The following is a 23,909-nucleotide window of genomic DNA, read 5'->3' as shown; positions in this document are numbered from 1 at the left end:
TTTCATACTGGATGATACAACCTAGCTTTCCAAATATAATCACATTGCCTGATTGGAGCCTATAGGATCTGAGTTTGTAATTCCTGATCTAAACCCTGAGTAATTATACTCTTTCTCCTCTTAATCTTCCTCCTCCTAGTCCTCTTTCTACTCTTCTGTCTCCTCCTCTTCTTCTTCTTCCTCTTGCTCCTTCTCCTCCTTTCCTCCCCTCTTCCTTCTCATGATAGTAATAATAAAAATACCCCAAGTTCAAGCCCCACGATCGACAAAAAATAACATCTTGGGATTGAGTGCATAGTATGAGACAAGCACAGAGCAAGGTCTTTGTATACTTTATTTTATCTCTTCATCCCAAATATTCAGGACAATTATTAAATATATTTCAATTATGGAAGATGAGATTCATATCCAAGTTAAGTAACTTTATACATATATTCATGAACACCACTCTAAGCCAGGTATTTTACTAAATACTGAAAATGCAGTGCTGGAAAAGACAGCCACTGGGTCCTATCCACATGGAGCTTCAGTTGAATTTCAGTGGTTATGGAGTGACAGTATACATTGCTATGGAGTTACTAAGTGGCAGGTATTTAATGCAGACTGAATCAAAATGTCCTCAAATTTTATATCAGAGTAATTCCAGAGAACATGTACTTTCTCACTGTGTTCCTACCAGGTCCATTATCTTTCGCCTCTCTCTGATGTGATTTTAAAAGGTTTAAATGGGAATCTGACTTACACACTTCTTAAAAATTCTGGTAAACAAAACCTGGAGGAAAAAATTTACCACTTTTACCACTTTAAGTGTACAATTCAGCAATATTAGACATTTTCTCACGATTGTGTAGCCTTCCACACCACCTGTCTCCAGGAGTTTTATCATCCTCCTGTGTTCTCTTTTTTTTAAGTTGATTTCCCAACCTCCTCTTCCAGAAGCAGGATACTTTCCAAGCTCAGCCAAGGTGTAGCAATGTATCTGCATTTTCTTTGTTTTAAGACTAAATGCTAATCCATATATATGTATATATTCATATATTTTTATTGTAATTAATAGAAGGGTTACATTATATTCACCAGATAGAAGGTGCATTACTTCACAAACATTGATACCCTTTCTCATGTCTAGGTCCCCATTTCCCTCCCCCCACCCTGCCCCTCATCTTGTTTTCCCCTCCTTCCATATTCTATTTCAAATAACCAAATAAACATATATACAATATATCAGATAACAAGGTGGAATACTGTAATAATATGCGATAACCAAGGGACAACAAAAGAGATGAGAGGTAACATAGTACATTAAGGACAACAATCATTTATTATATGGCTTTTGTTTCTATATCCTGGAGGTCCTTTCATTTAGCATCATACTATATGGCCTTATGTATCTAGGTTTTGTTCTATTGTAAATCTCTGCTAGGAGAGCCCAAGGTTTCAAATGAGGGAAACAATTGAGCCTATGTTCCTTTGAGTCTGGCTTGCTTCACTTAATATGATTTTTTTCTTTCTTTTCTTTATTTTTTGGTTGTCGTGTAGAGCTTGAACTCTGGGTCTGGGCGCTGTCCCTGAGCTCTTCAGCTCAAGGCTACCACACAACCCCTTGAGCCACAGGGCCACTTCATGTTCTCTGGTGATTAATGGGAGATATGAGTCTCATGGGCAGCGGCTTAGGAGTGCCGGGCTGGCTTTGAACTGAAAGTCTCAGATCTCAGCCTTCTCAGTAGCTAGGATTATAGGCATGAGCTACCATACCAGCTTCAGAATTAAGGAGAGATTAAAACCAACAGGGAAATTACTTATGGCGAGGATGTATTTCATCTTTAAAAGTCAATTTTTACCCAGGAGCTAAAATGAGACAACACTGTTGTGCTAATTTTTTTTTTTTTTGGTTGGTTGTGGGACTTGAACTCTGGGCCAGGGCGCTGTCCCTGAGCTCTTCAGCTCAAAGATACCACCACCCTACCCCTTTGAGCCATAGTGACACTTCTGATTTTCTGGTGGTTAATTGGAGATTAGCGTCTCAGGGACTTCAGTACCCCGGCTGCCTCTGAGGCAGTAGATTCTCTGGAGAGGGCTATACCTGATCACCAACGGGTGGCAGGGAAAAACAAAACATCTCAGATTCAAGAATGCAGAAGGTCCACGACAAATGATTGTCTGGTCTTCTTACTTTTCTGGTATGACCTGATCCACCCGCTTAAACTTTTTCACTTCAACTAAGTCCCAGTATTTGAGATACAGCCACATGGGCTTCCCATTTTGGCGTTTGTTGGTATTCCAGACATCCCCACAATGCTTATCATGCTTAAATATCTCTGTTAAGCCAGCTGCCATCTCTAGGTTGGTGGCCACTGCATTCATGGAAGCAACATCAATTGGTTCTTTTCCAGCTGCAGCCGGATACTGCGGGGGAGAATTGGACTACAGTAGATGCTCTGTCTTTCCACAAGAGCCTCTTCTGTCTTCTTCAGCATGAGCTGGGCTTTCCTTTGTCAGTCCTGCACTTCCAGACAGCTCAAGTACACACTTCTTAGAGGCTGCCACTACATTTTCTTGCTTTATTTGATCCCGTTTCTGTTCTAGAAGCTTCCTTCTTCCACCAACTTGTGTTCCTGAGAGACTGAGGGCTTCTCTGTAACTAGTTGTTCTGTTTTTCTCCTTTTCAAGTTCCAAAGACAGCTGAGCAACTGCTCAGTGTTCTGAGATGACAGCATGGTAACTGGCTTCAAGATCCTCTTGGAAAGCAGCTGTTTTTTGTTTTGTTTTGTTTTGTTTTTGACAATACGTTTCTCTCTCTTTTTCTGTTTCTTTCTGGGACTCCCTAGACCAAATCCAACGAAATGTGGCTAATCCCAGCATTGATACCAACAGGGCATAATTCTACCTGCTCCCATCACCTTCATCAGCTCTGGAATTAGGCCGGATGTTCCAATTTGGGAGATCATTTAAGTTATTCATGGAGATATACCGGATCAGACTGAGCCACCAGTGACCCCGAGCCCGGGAGATTGCTTATCCACCACCCCGCCAGGGGCAGGGGGTAGGGCTAATATGATTTTTTCTATGTCTTTCCATTTCTTTACAAATGGGGTGATGTCATTCTTTCTGACAGCAGCATAGAATTCCATTGTGTATAAATACCACAGCTTGTTGATCCACTCACCAACAGAGGAGCATCTGTGTTGGTTCCATATCTTTGCTATGGTAAATAGTGCTGCAATGAACATAGTTGTGCTAGTGGCTTTAGTATGTCTTTTTTCTGGACGATTGGGTAAATGGCAAAGAGCGGAACTGTTGAGTCATAGGGCAGCTCTGTTTAGTCTTTTGAGGAACCCCCATACTGCTTTCCATAGTGGTTGAAGGAGTTTGCACTCCCACCAACAGTGTAGTAGTGATCCCTCCTGGCCACATCCCCACCAGCATCTGTTGTTATTAGTTTTCTTGATCCTGGCCATTCTAACTGGAGTAAGGTGGAATCTTAGAGTTGTTTTGATTTGCATTTCTTTTATGACCAGAGATGTGGAACATTTCTTCATGTGTCTATAGGCCATTCTTATTTCTTCTTCAGAGAAGACTCTCTTTTAATGGGATGATTGTTTCTTTGGAGATTAGTATCGGAGTGATTCAATTTTTTGAGCTGTTGATATATTTTAGATATGAGGCCTTTGTCTGTTGTATGGTTAGTGAAGATCTTCTCCCACTCTGTAGGCTTTCCAGTTAATTTCCTAGCTATGTCCTTTGCCATGCAGAAGCTCTGCAGTTTAATGCAGTCCCATTTGTCCAAACTTTGTTTAATTTGTTGTGTTTATGGGTCTTTATTAAGAAAATTTCAACCTGTGCCAAGGAGACCTGATGTATCTCCAGTTCCTTCTTGTAAAGTTTTCAGTGTATTTGCTTTTACCTTGAGGTTTTTGATCCATTTGGAGTTAATCCTGGTGTAGGGTGACAAAGAAGGGTCCAACTTTAATTTTCTGCAGGTGCTTAACCAGTTTTGCTAGCACCACTTGTTGAAGAGGCTGTCTCTCTTCCATTCTATTTTTTTGGCTCCCTTATCAAATATTAGGTGGCCATAGGTATGTGGTTTAATATCTGGGTCCTCAGTTCTATTCCATTGGTCTTCAGGCCTGTTCTTGAGCTCACCAGATCTTTTGACAGGGAATGGGTAATAAGGGATGAAAAGTAAAATAAAAATGGGAGTATGGCTCAAGCTTTAGAAATATCTATTGAATAGCAAAGCAGAGATCAATGTTTTTGAAAAATCTTCCAGGATAACCTTCGAATATATACATATACTATATATTTATGCATATACAACTAGTATACATATATAAAGGCTATATGTTTATATATTTAAAGGTTATTCCAAAGAATATAGTGGTGCTTGCCTGAGCCTCCTCAGTGGTGGAACTGCAGGCTATACCACCAGGTGCAGCTCTAAAAATATTTTTTATTTTATATTTGGTTATTTTAGAGAGAAAAATTCCAAAACTGTATATATTGAAGTTCACACATACCTGCTTATCTGCCATCTATTATTTCTGAGAGCAAAATCATGTTCCATGACATGTCATTGCTTCACTGGTCTTAATAAGGAATTCAAGAAAAAAATTGAATCTGTTTATTTTTATAGATTATTAGTACCTGATATACTGGGCCTCTTTTTCCTACTGTCCAGTGACTTTTTTATTGACCCAGATTTAGCCCTAACACTTACATTTTGAGAAACTTCCATCAAGACCAAATTCTTCATAAATTATGGATTGTTTTATTAGCAACATTGAGAAAAATTATAAGAAGTCAAGAAAGACATCTTGAAAAGGCAGTGGGGCGGAATTTGCAAGTTCTCTGTTACCCTGCTACAACAACAACACTGGAAAGTCCTCTTGGCTGACATCCTGTAACATAAAGCATGTTGTTTCTGGAGAGGATGCATACGAATTTGTAAATCCCATCTTTTCTTGAGGATGGCTTGGGGAACCTGACAAAAGGGGTTCACAGTGTATGTCAGCAAATCCAAATCAAGTGTGCAGCATTCATTTCAGCTAGTTCTGAACTGTGTCTTACGGAACTAGGAACAAAGTCAGAATTACAACCTCTGTCCATCATGTGACATCATCTCATATATCAATCGTGATAGATGATTGGCTCCTAGTGTTGTATGTTTTTTCCTTTTAAATTTAGAAATTGTCAACAGGTCAGAACTACTACAGGCAACAATCTCTCTACAATAATATCTAGTGTCTGTAAGGACACTAGAAACAAGTCATCTTGAGGAATCATCTCCATCATCAGAATGCTGGGCTGGGGGGAAATCCCACACTTTGGCCAGAATTTGGTCTCAGCACTTGGTTCACTTGAAATGGAGTGGGCTGGGAGGCAATGACACTCTACAGAATATCACACGGTATAGAATTAGCAAGAGGGCTGGAAGTTTGGCCTAGTAGTAGAGTGCTTGCCTAGCATGCACAAGGATCCAGGTTCAATGCCTTGGTACCACATACATAGAAAAAAGCCAGAAGTGGTGCTATGGCTCAAGTGGTAGAGCTCTAGCCTTGAGAAAGCCAAAAAACAGTGCTCAGGCCCATAGCCCAAGCCCAGGACTGGCAAAAAAAATGAGCAAGAATTAGGAAGGAAAGCCATTATTCATGTGAAATCATTGCCCAGTGGTTAATTACTCAGATTCTTCAGTTAATTCCTTTTTTCCAAGAGCATACTGTTTTAATTAGGTTGCACCTTACAAATTTACCAACATTCCACATTTTTATTTCCCAAATTTCTCTTTCTGATGGTACAATCTAATATACTAATAGTCACATTAATGGCTACAGGTTGATCCCTGAGGCTGTTATTTTTGTGACTACTAATAATGTCATACATCCCAATCATACTAATAATTTCTACCTATTGGTAGTACCCATTCATATGTAATTATTTGTTACTATATAGTAGAATCAAGTGTCACTAGGTAATGAATGACTACCCACAGTACTAAGTTGTTTATGTACCTTGTTTTATTTAACCTTATGAGATTATCCTTCAGATTTATTCAGTTATTCATGCAAAGGGACATTAAGGTTTTAGTTTTATTTTACGAGAGTAGCTTGAAATCGGATCAAGTGTCATCTTAATGATAGAAGGAGTAAAGAAAATTAAGGCCACATTCTTATAGAAAGATTACATAGAGGCAGGAACCTAAGTAAGACTCATGTGTCAACTCCAAGAGGCTTTTTGTCAAACACTGGCTTTCATTTACAGTTCCCCATGAATCTTGGGGTTAGCTACCCTCTAGGAAAGGTGTTATGCTCTATGCTGGTGGGTCAAATTGTGCTCATGCAAACACACACACACACACACACACACACACACACACACACAGCAATAGAGAAGAGCTCTATAGACAGACTTCACATTAAAATTAGAGATGTCCCATTTGTGGCCAGAACAGTTCTAATTCATTCCTACTCTCCCAGCGTAATTATTAAAGCTCCTATATTACTCTCAACGTTAGGGGAATGAGGTAAGTAATGTGCTTTCCCTGGATACAAAATTAGAGTGGTGACAAAAGACTCAGTAACCAAACAAAAATCAAATTTAAGTCCACGTTAAAAAATAGAAATCATGCAAAAAAAAATCTATGGTTACCAAAATGCAAACATCTGGTTCCCAGTTGGGTCCATCAAGCCCTGCTCAAATGCACCCCCATTCAAACAAGAAATTATAGAGTGACCCAAATTCAGATTACTTTATAAAATTACTGTGAAAAGCTTGTGTATAAATTGCTAGATACAAGTGTCACCTTTTGTATATTAACTGTGAGGCAATTACTGACATCATTCCCATTTATAGCTGAGAAAACTGAGGCTTAGAGAACCGGATACATTGTCTATACAGAGCTTCCATATAAGAGAGGGGCCAAGATTTAAGTCCTGGCAGTCTGGCTGTAATATTCCTAGCCAGTATTCTAGTCCACACCTCTGAGAGAGCTCAATAAATGTCACTCCTATTAGTGTTATGATAAATAATAAAAAGACATAAGGGACAGGTCTGGGAAAGGGTGGTGGGAGGCGAGGGAATGGCTTCACCTACTTCTCAATTTGTACTAAGCAACAGCCCAGAATAGAGCTGTTAGCCAGCTGTCATTTTTTTGTTTCTGCTTCCTGTCAAAAGAACAGATTGGACCTGCTGATCTCTGAGCTCTCTTTTAGCACCAAATAATTGTCTTCTAGTCTCCGAATCCTCATTACTACGTAGCATTTCTCTGACACTTGCTTAGTCTTCCAAAGTCTGCCTGCCTCTCTCTGTCTCTGTCTCTGTCTCTGTCTCTGTCTCTGTCTCTCTTTCTCTCTGTCTCTGTCTCTCTGTCTCTGTCTGTTTCTCTGTATCTCTCCTCCACCGTCTCTCCACCCCACTTTCCATTCTCAGCCCTTCTGTACTTGTCTTCCTCTCCATATGGTATTTCCTTAGTGATCTCATCCATTCTTATGGCTTCAGCTCTCACCTCTCTGTGGCTGACTCCCAAGTCTCTGTCTTAGCTCTGTCCTCTCTCCCAAGGTCCAGACACGTTATTTCCAGCTGCCAGCTGGGCTCTCCTAAATCTTATATCGGAAGTTGTGTGTCATCAGGTCACTTCCCACTATCCTTCATCACCCAGGCTCAGCCACTAACCCTGTCTCTTGTAGTCCTAGTCAGGTGATTGTTGAGATTTGACAGCTTTAGCTCTTCCAGCACCACCTGATTGCTTTCTTTCCTTCCATTCTCACTGCCTTCTTTCTCTATGTCTTCCTACAGTCTGCTAGAGACCTCACTGTTGTGAATTATGCTTAGGATCCTTTTTGGCCTTCCCAAGAACATTCAGTCATATCCCAGGGTCTACAGAGGAAAGGCCAACTTCAATTTGGCTCCAACTTGCTTTCTCAAGTCGTATTTTCCTTCTCAATTTTATATATCTGATATGCTTATTTCTTTATGAATGTATATATACATATGTGTATTCTATTCATTTATCTGTCTCTCTACCTATTCCTACTTTTGGCATATGCTCTTTCCTTTATTTAATGTTTCATCTTGTCCCATGCTTCAAGATCCAACTCAAGTACCCATGTCTTTATGAACTCTTCTAGCATTTCCTGGGCAGATGTCAACTTTCTGTCTTATAAAAATGTGTAACACTTTCACAGCTCTTCTTGTGACATGGTAGAACCTCAGAGCTTCAGGGATCACAACTTTCATCTTTCTAATCATCTGCACCCCTCAGTTCTGTGTGAGACTATTAAAAAACACAAGCACATGGGTGGAGAGTTTGACCTAGTGGTAGAAAAAGCTGAAAGTGTTTCAATGGCTCAAGTGGTAAAGCTCTAGCCTTGAAAAAGCTCAAGGACTGAGTTCAAGCCCCAGGACTGGAAAAAAAATACAAGCACTGAATTGTTTGGTGGGGAGTTTTTAAATTGTCCTGTCCTACAAAATAACAGACCTGTACATTTAAGCAAATACAAGAATAAGGTCTAGAGTACCATTCTCTTTCCTAGACTGTGATGACTCACTCTGAAGTGTAGGCAACAAGCTTGTAGGAATAAACTTGCCCAAACACTCTAACTCCTTTCTTCCTTTCAATAACCTCATTCCCTATGCTAATTCTTTCAAAGAAGCTTCCAGAACTCTTAGGGAGTAACTCTTTGCTCTTCTTCATTCCATTGGATATGCTGAGTTTAGATGCTCTTAATAAAGTATCTTTATAGTAAACAGCTATTTCAAATTTGTCGGGGGAAAAAAGTTGTTACAGCAAGTGGAGCTGTGGCTCAACGTGGAAGAGTGGTATCCTTGAGCTGAAGAACTTAGGGACAGCTTCCAGGCCCAGAGTTCAAGCCCCACGATCGAGGAGAAAAAAACAGTTGTTACAAATACTATTTCTAGTGTTTGTGCATGGGCTAGTGTATTTAGACAAAGCAGAAAAAAGGCTTTGAAAGTAACCACAAGCTTCTCTTTTAAGATGACAAACTTAAAACACCAGTGGTTGGGGTAAGTTTCCATACCGTATTTGGATTTGGGCTAAGACCAAACATCAGAAGGAGTTATAAAGAAAAATAGAGAGCAGCATCAGCAGAGGTCATTCATTTTTAACAGTTAAGAAGCAATATTTTAAAAAATACCACATTTCTGTTCAAACTTGTCCTTGGACTAACAAACTGGTTGTAGAATTTTAATTTAATATTACGGCATATGTTACCTTTATGGATTTAAAAATTCATGAGTCGACTCCAAACTCTTTTCAAATTCTGCAGAAAAATAGTCTCACAAAAGTAAGGTCATTATTTGGAATATTTTAAATAAATGTACAATTTCTGAAAAAATGGAATCAATAGATACAATTAATATTGCAAATAAATGCCAGAATGATATACTTCTCACCATATAAACGAACCCTGTTTCACACATAAATGTGCTTTGTGGCAGTGGTTCAAGATCCTTTTTCTTCAACAGTAAGCAGATTGAATGAAATAAAAAATGATGTGCCAGGACTTAAAGGTACAAATGGTACAAATTTCAAATTATTGATTGCTGACTGTGCTTACAGACATCAAACAATACTTTTTCAGGCAGCTATAATAGTCCACTTCAATGGAGACATGATAAATTACAGGAAAATTGAAAATGTAGGGATGATATGACTGGCCCATCATCATTTTAAATTATTAAAGTTTAAGATCTCTCTCTTAAGGTTATATTAAAAAAACAAATACAAAGTAAATGAAAGCTCATTAACTTTACACTTTTCTTACCTAGCACCTTTATTGTAGCTTGAAAAGTACCGAGATGTTTACTCAGAATATAAACTCACTTTAATGTTAGCAAAAGTGCACATTTGGGTAGAATCCATATACAGTGACATCCTTTAATGGAAATCCTAGCAGGACAAAGCAATCATTCTTAAGGGAATCAGACTGTATTTATGTATGTCGGGGAGTAACTTCTGATTTATGAGTGGGACATGAAAGTGTGAGTCTGAGCTCTTTCAACCTGCCAAGTCCTTTAAGATCATTGCTAGGTAATATTTTCCCCCAAGTAATGGTCAAGTATAGCATCAAAATGAAGTCAATGGCCCTGCATCATTGCACTTGAAATGCTCTTTCCCTAGCCTGAAAATGGGAAGCAGATTTATGGATTAGCAAAATTTGTGAGTTGGATTTCTTTCAGTCGCAAGTGATAGAAACCAAATTCAAACAAGGTTCAGCCAAAAAGGTAATTTATTGTTGTCCTTTATTGGAAAGTTCAAGTCAGGCTGGATCCAGGAGTTTAGATGATGTCATCAGGAGTGTATCTGTTTCTCTGTCTCTCAGCTGTATTTCCTCCACGATGGATTCATTCCCAAACTGGCTGTTACCAACGTGGATCCATTCTGGGCTTCTGGGAACTGGTGCAGGCTTGGAGGAAACTTATCTAGGCATTCCCAGCCAAAGCCGGTGAAAACATCCTTACAATTGCCATTGTATTGAACTACGGCACTCTGGCCTGGGACACTGTTTGGCACCTCCTTGCTTCAATAAAGTGATATGTGCTACCTACCTATCTGCTCCAAAACCTCAATGGTCTGCTTAGAGTCCTCCATGATTGGGAACTGAGAACTTCATGAAACAGCAGTCAGTCTCTGTCTCTGTCTTATCCCACCATGTTGCTCTTAATCCATACCAAATTTCAAAGCTGTATACCTTCTGATCCTATTTGAGTCATCCCCAACCGTGGCTACTAACAATGTTCAGTGAGATGGAACAGACTGATGGGCCGGGGCATATCCAGCCCCCGTGGGATTTGGGAGCATCTCTTAATGGACAAGCTCATCAGTTACATGAACAATAGGGTACAGGAAGCAGTCCCTGGAAAGAATGGTTCTACCACATGCAAACAAGAAACAGATTGTACTCAACTATTCAAAGTGCTGGGCAGAGTCAGGACTGGTAGTTGCATGCCATTTTCCTGGAACCCAGTTTTCTAATTTAGCTAAGAGCCAGAAAACCAGTTGAAACAAGTCAAATCTGAATTTCCTCACTCGGCGCCAACACGAAAGGAAAGCTTGTTTCTGACTGCTGCAGTGGCACGGGCTCTTTCCTCCTCCCGAATGTGTTGCTCAAGCCTGCTTGGGGGTCTAGGAACGACACCGGAAGAACCCCGTGGTACCGAGCTGTGGAGCGGTGAAGCTGTCAATTATTTCAAGAATTGAGGAGAGGAAGTTTACTTTTGTCTTTCAGGTTGGCTAAGGAGATGAATATGCCATTGCAGGTACAAGTTGGGTCAAATAAAAATATAAAGGGAGACTCTTTTGAGGGTCATACATCATTGGGTGATATAGAAGTTAATTTTTTTAATCTTGAGAATGTTCACAATTTTTAAGGGATCCCAAAAAAAGGGATCCATGTGTAGTAGTACCATGTGGTGAATGCCAACACTGGTATGACAGTGTTAGAAAGATAAAGAGGAGGGAGAATTAAGTTGCTGGAAAGAGAGGGAATGATCAGTAATCAGGAAATAAGAACCGAGGGGATGTCAGTAGAGGTTTTTATGAGGAGGGGGACAGCAACTGAGCTGAAGCTGAGAGAGTATAACTTGGGGGAAGAATAGCATTTCAGGCAGAGTAAGCAGGAACAGGAGCGAAAGGGGAAATCAATGCATTACTCCTTAATAGAAGTAACTGGCCAAGTTTCCAAGGCCAGCACGAAGAGGGGAGGATTGAAGCAATTATTGGGAAAATTGTCTCAATCTTTCCTTTTCTCCTGGCTATGGAAATCTGGCCACTGCTGCATTTTTGTAAGAGAACGAGTCTTAATTCCAGAGACCACACAATGTTAAGTGATGGAAAGATTATTATTTAGGCAGGGCAGAGGAAAACCACAGCATCTGAATTCAACTAAGCAAAACTACATTTTATTAGAAAGGAAACAGAAAGCTTTTTCTTTGTTTCCTCTGTCTCTTTCTTGCATTCAATCCATTCTTCCCGTTTATTTATTTTATTTTTTTGAGGAGGGAAGGGCAATGTTTTCCTTTAGAAAATCCATTCAGGAAAAATCATAAGTACAGATGCATTTGTTGCCATCTGAGAGTTTAATAAATTCATGTTGTAAAATGATGATAATTAATTCAGATACTTTTGCAAAAACTTACCAATATCAAAACAAAAATCAAATGTACCTCCAGAAATTGATTCCTATGTCCTCTTTCCATTATCCTGTCTCCCAAAATGTCTGGGTAGCTTGTTGACATTCAATACTTCCTTTGAAGATAAAGTATCATTAAATTTTTTCCTTACAAGAAAAGGGATTATGAATTTATGTGAAAACAAGGCGAGTAGGTATGCATACAGGGAAATAAATCTTCAGTTCATTTTTTTTTTTTTTTGCCAGTCCTGGGTTTGAGCTCAGGGCCTGAGCACTTTGACTTTCTCAAGGCTAGAGCTCTACCACTTGAGCCTCAGCACCACTTACAGCTTTTTTTTTTCTATGTATGTAGTACCCAGGAGTCAAACCTGGGTTTTCGTGCATTCTAGGCAAGCACTCTACCACTAGGCCAAATTCCCGGCCCTTCAGTTCAAATTTTAACAACATGGTACATTATTGGATTTTGGGCAAAATCATGCCTTTAAGCCTCAGTTTCTAGATGGTGGAAGTGACGATCTCTATAGCACAGACTAACTTTAAGGATTAAGAAGTATAATCCATACAAAAATGGTCAACACAGCGCATGTTATTATTTCAAAATCAGCAGAGCAGAGGAAGTAGCACATTTGGTACTAAGCACAAAGCAGACATTGTATCAGGATTGTAATCTGGTACCATCTACCTCATCTGTTTGTTCTTTCATCAAAGGGTTGACATTAACATAAATTTAGGGATTGTTACTATGACATTGATCCATAATAGATAACACCAAATGGCCAAGGGATGACCTTTAGAAATTTTGACCATTTTTTTTTTGTAGAAAGGAAAAAGGATACTGGATTCCACTCTCTGAAAACTCTGGCCATTTGGCATCACAAGAGTTTGATTGTAAAGAAAATTAGAGAAAGTCCTACTATGATGTTACCATTGAGCCCCAAAGGCTATGACATAAGCTGTTCCTCTACCCTTGGGCAGAATTTCTTCTGTTATCTGAAAATATACTTCAAATACAACACACCACTTTGTAGGCATTAAATCTTAGAATTTGCTAATGTTTGACATTTGCCTTGAGCTACACATTCTCTTTATAAGAGAAGTTTCTTACTAAAGCATGGACTGGTATCAGTGGATTTGCTATCACTCAAGAAGTGACCATGAATGTTCCCTTTATGTTACACTTAAGAAGAACACATCATTTAGTGCTGCATGCCTTTAAAATATATCTGCCTATTGGGATCTTGACTTTGGAACTGATTTCTTACAAAGGTGCAAATCATTCTTCAAAGGAAAAATTTATGTGGAAACAGAAATCATGACAGAATTTCTGGACATTTACATAATGAATAGATTTTTTTGTACCTCATTTTTATAGTTAACTATTTTGTACTGTTGGTGCATTTTTCACTTAACATACAAAGAATAATGTACAATGACATAGGTTAACGGATATAAAAAGTGAAAGCAAACACTTGGAAGGGAGTTCTGAGAGCTATTACACATGGGCAAAATTCTCCATGACTTGATTCATATACTAAATGTTTAAATTCACTAGTAGGTAGGTATGTCTACCAAATATATATGTTGACTATGATTTATTGAAGCAGTTGAAAAGTTATAAACTATAGCCCCTATGGTCATCTCTCATTCACACTGATGATTAGGTACACTTAGAGAAGGGAGCAACATGAAGTTGGAAGAACAAGATCGTGTCATACTATAAGAAAATATTTAATCATAGAGTGGTAGCCTTGAGCTAAAAAGCTCAGATAGAGCTCAAGTTCAGAGTTCAAGCCCCACAACCAAAAAAAAATATTTAACCAGAAAAGTATAGATACAGTAGATTTGTGGAATCAGAGAAATACAACTTTGCAAAATGGGTAAAAGCAATGACACCAATTTCATAATTAATTATTGATACCTTAGGTTAGATTTGTCCATGACATTCTAATGGTCTTTGGCTATTTACCTGCCTTCTAAAGAATAATGTTGAGGGAAATTTTTGTTTGCTTTTTTTTATAATGAAGACATGGTATTCTCTGCTTGGAAAACATATCAATCAAAAGTAGGAGCTTTTGAAAATAGAATCAGCTCTATCACTCTGCAAGCTAGAGTCTCACTAAAAAGGAGTGTCATGTGCTCATTTCTGTCCCCATCCATGGCTAGCGGTTTACTACCTAGATGAGAATTACAATGCTTGGAGCTGCTGGCTTAGAGAGATGCTGAATGTCCTATGTCAAAGGCTTCCATAGAGCTGCTTGAACAAAAACTTAGACCAGAGTTTGAACTACAAACTATATTTTTTCAGATCATTGATCCTGCCATAACTGAATATACTTCATAAATTAAAAGGGCATTGTGGAAAAATAAATTGTGAGCATATGCAACCAAATATACCAGGTATCATCAATGTAATGTGTCTCAGAACTTTTAATGTAATATACAGTATGAGTCTCCAGGGTACCAAGACCATGTAGATAATTATGGATTTTGTGTTTTAAGGAAGGAAGATTTGAAATTTTTTTTGTTTTTGCTAGTCCTGGGGCTTAAACTTAGGGCCTGGACACTGTCCTTGGGCTTTTTCAAGGCTAGGGCTCTACCACTTGAGCCACAGAACCATGTCTGGCTTTTTCTGAATATGTGGTGCCCAGGAATTTAACCCAGGGCTTCGTGCATGCTAGGTGAGCACTCTACCACTAGGCTATGCTTCTGGCCCAAGACTTGAAAGTCTTGAGGAAAAATTAAGGTTCTTTTAGGTACTGATTCAAAAATACTTTTAATACAATTTTTCTCAAATTTGAGTGTACACTGGTACATTTTAAATAACAGGGTGACAAAAAAAGTATTCAATAAATGTTCTGTGGGGAGGTTTCTTGGAATTTGGCACCCTCCACTAGAAGGTCTTAGGGATGTCTTTTTTGGTAATGAGTTAATTATGGCTTGTCAGTGATTTCGATAAAGAACACTTCCCAAGCCGACAGAGATTGCTGGAGGAATTAAAGAACATATACAACATGGAAACAAGTCATAAGTGTGTTCTTTCTGTACAAATTTTGAGATGAAGAGAGTTTTTTATGTCATAAAACAAAACTGTTAACAGTGGAACAGAAGTTGGGTCAGGCAGATATATTGCTTCTGAGAATATGCTGATTATGGTTCTTATTTTATGGTAACTGAAGAATTTGAGTTGCTTGCTAATGAGATCAAGCACCATTACATATATTACTGGCATCTTCTGAAGCTGTAGATTCATTTTTGGAACCACTTTATGCTACGTTTGTTCAAACTTTTGTCTTCTTTGTGAAAGAATTCACCTGTACATTACATTTTTATGTAATAAATGCTAGTGATAGCATAAAGAAATGTTTCTGTGTTTCTCTTTGTCTGAATTTGAAAGGTATGCATTTTCTTTGAGTTGCATTTTTTTCTGAAAACTAGTTGTTGACAAATAAGTCTGTCACAGAGATTGCAGAACTGAATTTCCTTGTTGATTTCCTAATTCGTTCCCTGAATTACAATGCTTCAGAATAAAGGCAGATCTCTAAAATATTTTGTCATCTTACACTGCTTGGAAGATGAATGGTCTTAAATAGGATAGTTGCTGAAATCCTTTGCTAGAATTGAAATTTCAACACCAAGTTCTATTTATAAGAGAATGTTAGTGGCCAAGATTACTCTGTTGGATGATTTTTTTCTTTAATTCAAGTAGTAGAATTCTGAAGTGAAGTCCAAAGTAAAAAAGATAACAAAAGTGGATTTCCAAGTTAATCAAAGTACTGGAATATGTATTAAGAATATATGAGGTACAATTTTCTCTTCAAGACACTGATTTTATTTCTTTTGGATATATGTCTAAAATGGATTAATTGGTGATTTTAAAGGTAGCTTTATTTTTAATGTTTTGAAGAACCTCCATCATTTTTTTTTTTTTTTTGCCAATCCTGGGACTTGAACTCAGGGTCCAATGCACTGTCTTGAACACTTTTTGCTCAAGGCAAGCACTTTGCCACTTGAGCCACAGTGCCACTTCCAGCTTTTTCTGTGTATGTGGTTCCAAGGAATCAAACCCAGGACTTCAACAATGCTAGGCGAGCATTCTACCAGTAGGCCACATTCCCAGCCCTCCATCCTATTTTTTTTATAATGGCTGTATCCACTGACAGTATTTTCACAGCAGCATTATTCACAGTAAGACAGAAGAAAAGCTGGTTCCTTGCACAAATGAATGCAAAAAGAATCTATGATATATTGATATAGTGGCATACTTTCTAGCTTACAAAGAAGAAATCTGCTGGATGCTAGTGGATCATCCCTATAATCCTAGCTGCTCAGGAGTTGAGTTCTGAAGATCATGGTTCAAAGCCAGCCAGGACAGGAAATTCATGACACTCTTATCTCCAATTCACCACCAGAAAAATTGGAAGTGGAACTGTAGCTCAAAGTGGTAGAGAGCTAGCCTTGAGTGAAAAGAGCTCAAGGATAGCACCTTGGCCACGAGTTCAAGCCCCATTGACTACCACCATCACCAACAACAAAAGAAATCTTACCATTATATCAATATAATTGAACTTGAATGAGATGAGCACAACACACGAGACAAATAGCACATACATTAAATGGAGAATTTAGAATCGTGAAACTATTTTAACAGAGAGTAAAATTTGGTTTCAAGGGCAAAGAAGATGTTTGTCATCAAGGGACACAAAGTTTCAGGAAAGTTCTGGAAATTCAATATACAGAACTTTGAGCATATAATAATACTGTACTTTATGCTCGAGATTTGAAGAGAGGGTAGATTCCTGACTATTATTACCCCAAAAGAAAAATAAGTATTGTATGAAATAGCCAATATGTTAATTAACTTGATTATGGTCAACATACCATCTATACATGAATAGAATCATCAAGTTGGCTTCCTATAGATGATTTTTAATTGTCAAATAATTTTAAGTAAAGCTGAGGGAGAGTGGAAAGGGGGGTTCAGATTTGTCATGAAGCCTGGTTAAAAGGAGAGTCTCCAAGTATCAATTTCCATATTTATGAAATGAAAAGAACCTTGTTAATGAGTAATTTAGTATGAAACAAAAGGGGAGGAAAGAAAATTAAAATATGGAGAATAATACCTAAGTATAGAATTCTTCTCACAATTTTAGATGTGAGGAAAATCATTTTTTTCCCTTACTGATTCTAAATTCTTTGGTTTACCATTCTGTATGTAGATTAGCCATGACTATTGCTTTGCAGGAGACAGAATCTGAAAATTGGACTCAATTTCCTGCCTACACATTTGTATATTGTTGTATGCCTGGATTTTTTTGACACTTCTCATTTGAAAGGCTTTCACTTGCTATGCCTATAAGCTATAGTATTAAGGCTCAATGCCAGTAAAGTTTTAGGAGAAAGAGTGAAAAATTATTTAAAAGGACTACTTTTTGATAATGGCAGTGTTTTGACAGTTTTTGACAGGCAATTTAGAGTAATGCAACCTCCTGGATTAGAGCCAACTTCTGAAATGAGCTGTAATTTAGAATGATGGCAGCTTCTATGACCTCTGTATTGGAGAGTCCATGGAATTAAAACAGAAAAAAATATTCTCCAAACACATTAAATCTTTATTTGAAAACGTGGTTTTAATGTTCTAATATGTAGCCACTTTATTTAGTGAAAGGATTTTCTTGTCCTGTGCACAATTCAAATACTTTGCCAAGGAAGATTTTTGGCCTTTTTAGTGTTTGGTAAAGGTCTTCTTAGATTCAACCGGGTGACAGTCATTTTAAAAAGCTGGTTGTGGGTCTATCTACTCCCTCAGCCCCCTCAATTAAACTAGATCTACTCAGGCACAGGTAATTTTATCACTCTGTCACCCTTTGAGTTGTTACAACATCAAAAAGTTCCTATTTCCCTACAAATATGCTGTCTCAGGTTTTGAGTTTGGTCCTCAAGGCTCCTTTGAAAAATAGATTCTTTTATTCCCTTAATTCTGAGAGTTAAATGCTTTTTAAAGAGTTGTGTAACTTAAATATGAGCTGGTGCACAGTACAGTTTTTAACTGAACCACAATTCTCCAAACATACCAATATATTCCAAAATTGCTAGTCGCAGGCCATAAAATATTTACATTACAGAGTTAATAATGTATGTTTAGTAAAAAAACAATAAAATATTTACAGTTTTTCTAAAGATACTGTATGAGTTTTTTTCCTCTTCAATGGCCATTTTTCTTGAGGTAGACAAAATAGCCTACTTTCAGAGCTTTGAGGCAATATAGAAGGCACAGCTGAAGGAACCTAAATATTCTTCAACATCTGGTGGAAAAATCTAGAAAGCAGTACCAAACAATTCTTTATCCTTACCATTAAATTGGAGCGCTGATAGACTTGGCCATTGGTTTGCTAAAGCTCATCTGTGGGGGTATCATGACCTTCAGAGAATGCTATAACATTTCAAATTTCTCAACAGAGATATTTCGGAAACATTCTCTTTCCTCATAGACCTTTGAATATGATCAGGAGAATCCAATCACAGCTACTAAATCTTCACTGCCATGTGTTCAGGTGTGTGTGTGTGTGTGTGTGTGTGTGTGTGTGTGTGTGTGTGTGTGTGTGTGCTGGTCTTGGGACCACTGACATAGCTTTCAAGGCCTCAAAGAAATTCTAGTAGGAAAAAATTGGTTACAGAGCCCAATAGACTTCACTTTATTGAGAGAATTTCCAGGTGCTTTTCATCCAGATTTGAGAAATTTTGTTAGTTGAATAATTGCTTTCTAAAGTATCATATTCTAATTCTGAGAACCTATAATTATCAAACTACATTTGTGGTATAATAGAGTATGCAGGTATAATTGAATTATAAATGTTGAGATGGGAAGATTATTTTGGATTAGCTGAGCAGGACCTAAATGTAACCAAAGTGTCATTGTAACAAAAGGAGTCAAACAGAGGCTTGACACAGAAGACAACACAAAGTAACATTGGAAGCAAAATGTTAGACTGCTGACTCTAAAAATAACACCAATGAATGCTAGTGGGCTATGGAAATGTGAAAGGGTGAGGGAAAATAATGTCCCCCAGAGCTTCCAGAAGGAACCAGTCCAGCTGATATCTCTCAACTTTAGTCCAGTGAACTAGTTTTGAAATTCTGACCTTTGAACAGCAAGAGAATAATTGTGCATTGTTTTAAGCTACCTAACACATCACAGATTTGTAAGAAATTATTAGCACCATTGCTCTACCCACTTCAATTTTAGTAGTCTTTTATTAATAAGCATAAAGATGTAAGGCAATTTCAAAGTCCTAGGATTTAGACTGATTCCAACCGCAGACAGACAGAAAATCAACCCTTTTCGTAGTAAACATGTCACCTCCACTTCCTTATCAGTATTGAGGACCTCTCCCACAGTCCTAGTCCCTTGAGGTAAGAGGCAAGACAACAGTGTAGGCTCACGGCCAACAATTTTATCCCTCAAATTGTGATCTCAAACCAGGAATTTCTTCTCCTTCTGTGTGCTCAGCATTCTGGTAGCTATTGATGGGAGTTCAGAGAATCAGGAGAGGTCATTCCCCACTCTCCTGCTGAGCAGAGACATTGCACAGCCATTACAAACACTTAGCTTGCATTTCCAGGAATGTTAACGCTTCTTTGGCCACAAAAAAGTATTTTCTCATTTGGGGACAAATCCATCATCACAGTTTAAGGAAAGATGATATCAAAGCATATGGTTACCCGTCATACTCTGATTAGAAGATCTGGAAATCAAGTCCCTTTTCCCAAAGGTTCTCAGGAAGCTAAGGGATGTATTGACAATGGGTCTATTCCAAGGTGGATAAGAGGTTTTTGTATGTGAGAGTGGTGTGTGTGTGTGTGTGTGTGTGTGTGTGTGTGTGTGTGTGTGTGTGTGTGTTGGGAGATGAATCTCCATATTTTATCAAGACTTGTTCCTGTCATCCCTTCTTCATAGTAAAAATTGAAAGGAAAAAAATGGCAGCTGCATAGAGTGAGGATAGCATCTTGTTTCTATGACAACAGTATCTGCTCCCAAGCTCCATCTGGTATTTTCAGGCCTAAGAGCCAGGTAGCATGTAAATGCCTGATTTAAAAAAGAGAGAAAGAGAGAGAGACATCAATAAGATCCTTTGGATCAGGCACAAGTGAACACAGAAGCACCATACCCCTAAAAAAAGAAAAACCCAAACCAAGCAAAGTGAGTGTATTTCTACAGGAGCAACAGGGCATTATGAAGACAGAGTATACAGAATATGCTCAACTCCATTTTATGGACTGAGTGAGTGCAACACGCACATAAATAAAATAGTTTTGGGGGCTGAAATCAGGAACTTCCTTCTAAAAGCAATGTAACAGTGCTCTCATGGGGCGATTCTTTCCCTCTCCCAGATTTCTTTCCTGGGCCTGCTTTGTGGGATTGTGTGTGCCTAAGGTAATACAAATGTTGTAATGCTTACCTGCCTCACTGACCTTCCCTTCAGATTTTATCTTGCTGATTGCTGTTTCCTAGTAACTCTGCACAATTTATGAGCAGAATTTCAGTCTTCCTCCATGGGCTCTGGCACACACACACACATGCTTCTAAAACAGCAGGTCTCCACTATCTTCTACTCTCATTTGGAGTGTATTTATTTAATGAAAGCATCTCCTTTTTCCTCTAAGTAATTACCATCATTAAAAGCATAATATCTCTATGAAAATAATTTCATCTAAAATATGATATACTATGACTTAAATGATACATTTCAATGAAATGTTTGGGACATAATTATACAAATTATTTATTATTAAACTGATATCCAACTTTAACTGTATGTTCTACAATTTTATTTGCCAGAAATAACCAGCCTACTTATAGACAGGTTTGTATAGGTTTCTAAATTCATTTGATCACTTAAGTTTTGATACGGTGTATTAAAATACCAATATGCTGAAGCTTTCTCTAGTTATTGAAAGAAACACTTGAATGGTCATTGCTCACATCATAAACTCATAAACTGTCATTTATAACAAATGTTTTCATAGACTTATTTTTCTTTATTAATTCAACACAGAGTTATTAGGCATTTGGTACTTCCCTGACCCTTCCAGAAGTTGGGAATCTGAAGTTTCCAGAGACACAGCACTCCTCAGTCCCTACCTCCTCCTCTCCCCAGGCATTTGTAGCTCTTGGATTTTATTTCAGGACATTTACTCCCATACAAGTCACTGGCAAATACAAAGATCCATTAGATATGATTCTTGCGTATAGAGAGCAGATAAATTAACTAGAAATGTGATATCTTATCTATCTTAAAATTTCTCCAAGCCTCAGCCAATCCCATGGGCATTATGTTGCAGAGTTGTACATTATCTTACTTTGACTGTTTCTTCATTGTGCTGCTTTCCTGTGGATCACAGGTCAGGAGAGGAAGCAATTGGCTGTGGAAGGATGGGGGACTACTGATAAATTCTGGCCATTGGTGTTCCATATGGTCTTTACTAGGATCTATCCTTCTGAAGGTCCTTCATCTGTCCTATTCTCTCAAACATGAGATCTGGACTTACCAGGAAATTCACATTCTTTTTCACACTCCTTGCCTCAACTCTTTCCTTTAGACTATTCTATCTGTTTGATACTGATACCATCTCAGAGGAGAAAATGGAGAGTCTACTATGTTAAAGAAAATTCTTGTCAGATGAACCTCTTTACCTTTTTTTCTATATGACTCTGATATTTTCATAATTTATCCTTTTACCATGACACATTTTTTTCCTGAGGATTTTCTGTATTTAGAATAAAAATAAATAATCAGTATGTAAGTTGAATAATTGTCCCCAAAGATGGCTGAAATGTGAAATGTGAATTTGACACCTTACTGGGAAAAAGGGACTTTGAAGATACGATTAAACTAGATTTTTAGATGAAAATATATTGAAATATAGGAACGCATGGAGTGGAATCACATTCTTTTTAATAAAAGGGACATCAGAGTTGAGAATAGGATAGAAATTTGAGGATGTTACTTTCCTGACTTGAAAAGGGAAGGGATCAGAAGCCAGTGAGTGCAGGTAGCTTTTACTAGCTAAAAAAGGCAAGAAATGGGATTGTCGCCCTGAGCTACTGGAAAGAGAATGGACATTTTGATTTGGGCTAAGACTTATTTCAGACTATGATCTCTAGAACTGTAAGACCACACAGTTGAATGATGTTAAACATTGGCATGATGCTTAAACAATAAGATACCAGTACCCCTTGTATGCCAATTAGTATAGATCCCTGAGGCCTTTTGCTAAGTCAGATGCAAACTGGTTATAAGATGGGTTGTTGAGGGGCCAGGGGTTAGGCCTAGTGGTAGAGTGCTTGCCTAGCATGCATGAAGACCTGGGTTCAATTCCTGAGTACCACATATACATAAAAAAAGCCAGAAATGGTGTTATGGCCCAAGTGGTGAGCTCTAGCCTTGAGAAAGCCCAAAGACAATGCTCAGGCCCTGAGTTCAAGTCCCAGGACTGGCAAAAAAAGATGGGTTGTTGATATATATGTATACATATACATATGTAAGGTATATGTACACACATATACACATATATACTTATGTATATATGCATAATTATGGAAGTGGGTCTCTGGTGGGGATGGCACTTAAATGCAAGTTCAGTGACTACTTTTTTTATTAGAGAATATATTAACATTGATTTTTACATCATATTTTAAATGACAAGTTTAACAAACAAGTGTTCAAGGAGGGAATCTCTATTTACAATTACTGGGACCTAGTATTTAGAACTTAATCAAAATTAGGCTAAGGATTTGTATGTCATAGAAACATATTAATTTATGAAATAAAACATTATGTCTATAGAGTCATAGATTTTTATGTCTATATAGTTATGTGTATATTTCCATTACCATGTCCATAGCTTTGAGTATGCAGTTATTGAGTCCTCGCTCTTGTACTCTTTGGATTTAATAGCCACATATTAAGGATACCATGCGCCTTTTGTTCCTTACGTCTTGACTTGTCTCACTCAACATGATTCACTCTAGATTCATCCACTTCCCTGCGAATGCCATTATTTTATCTTGTCTGTTGGCTATGTAGAATTCCATTGTGTATATATACCACATTTTCTGTATCCATTCGTCTGCAGTAGGGCATCTGGATTGTTTCCATTGCCTGGCTATTGTGAATAGTGCAGAGATGAACATAGCTGAGCAGGTGTCCTTATAATATCCTGGATCATGATGTTCAGGATAGATGCCCAGAAGTGGTATAGCGGGATCGTAGGGAAGGTCTATTTTCAGTTCTTTAAGAAACCTCCACACTGCTTTCCAGAGTGGCTGAACTAGTCTATATTCCCACCAGCAGTGTAGTAGGGTTCCTTTTTCTCCACAACCCTGCCAGCAACTGTCATTGTCTGAGTTCAAAATCTTGGTCATTCTTGTTGGGGTAAGGTGGTATCTTAGGGTTGTTTTTATTTGCATTTCCTTTATGACCATATGTTGGGGACCGACTGTGGGGTCAATGACCTTGGACCTGACCTTGGACCTACACAACTGTATACACAAGGAAGTAACTCTGATCAGGATGACTTTAAGCAAAGTCAATCAGTTCTTATCATGATGACTTTAAGCAATGTCAATCAGTTCTTATCATGATGACTTTAAGCAATGTTAATCCTTTCTCATTTATCCTATATGTGATTTGTTTACTATTTTGTATGAATGTAGCCTCTGGCAACTCCAAGTTTTAAGAAGAGTATTTAAGGTCGGAACTTAAA

At 38.0% G+C, this 23,909-nt stretch overlaps 1 pseudogene; it reads right to left on the bottom strand.

The window, feature by feature from the left end:
* Window positions 1–2,169: 2,169 nt before the first annotated feature.
* LOC150053799 (coiled-coil domain-containing protein 127 pseudogene) lies at window positions 2,170–2,961 on the bottom strand (annotated as a pseudogene).
* Window positions 2,962–23,909: the final 20,948 nt, after the last annotated feature.

This window comes from Megascapheus bottae, chromosome 15 (assembly GCF_031878675.1).
Source record: "Megascapheus bottae isolate mThoBot1 chromosome 15, mThoBot2.hap1, whole genome shotgun sequence".
In the NCBI taxonomy this organism is placed as follows: Eukaryota; Metazoa; Chordata; class Mammalia; order Rodentia; family Geomyidae; genus Megascapheus; species Megascapheus bottae.
The sequence above is the reverse complement of the archived record's forward strand: the minus strand, read 5'-3'. Positions and strand labels throughout refer to the sequence as shown.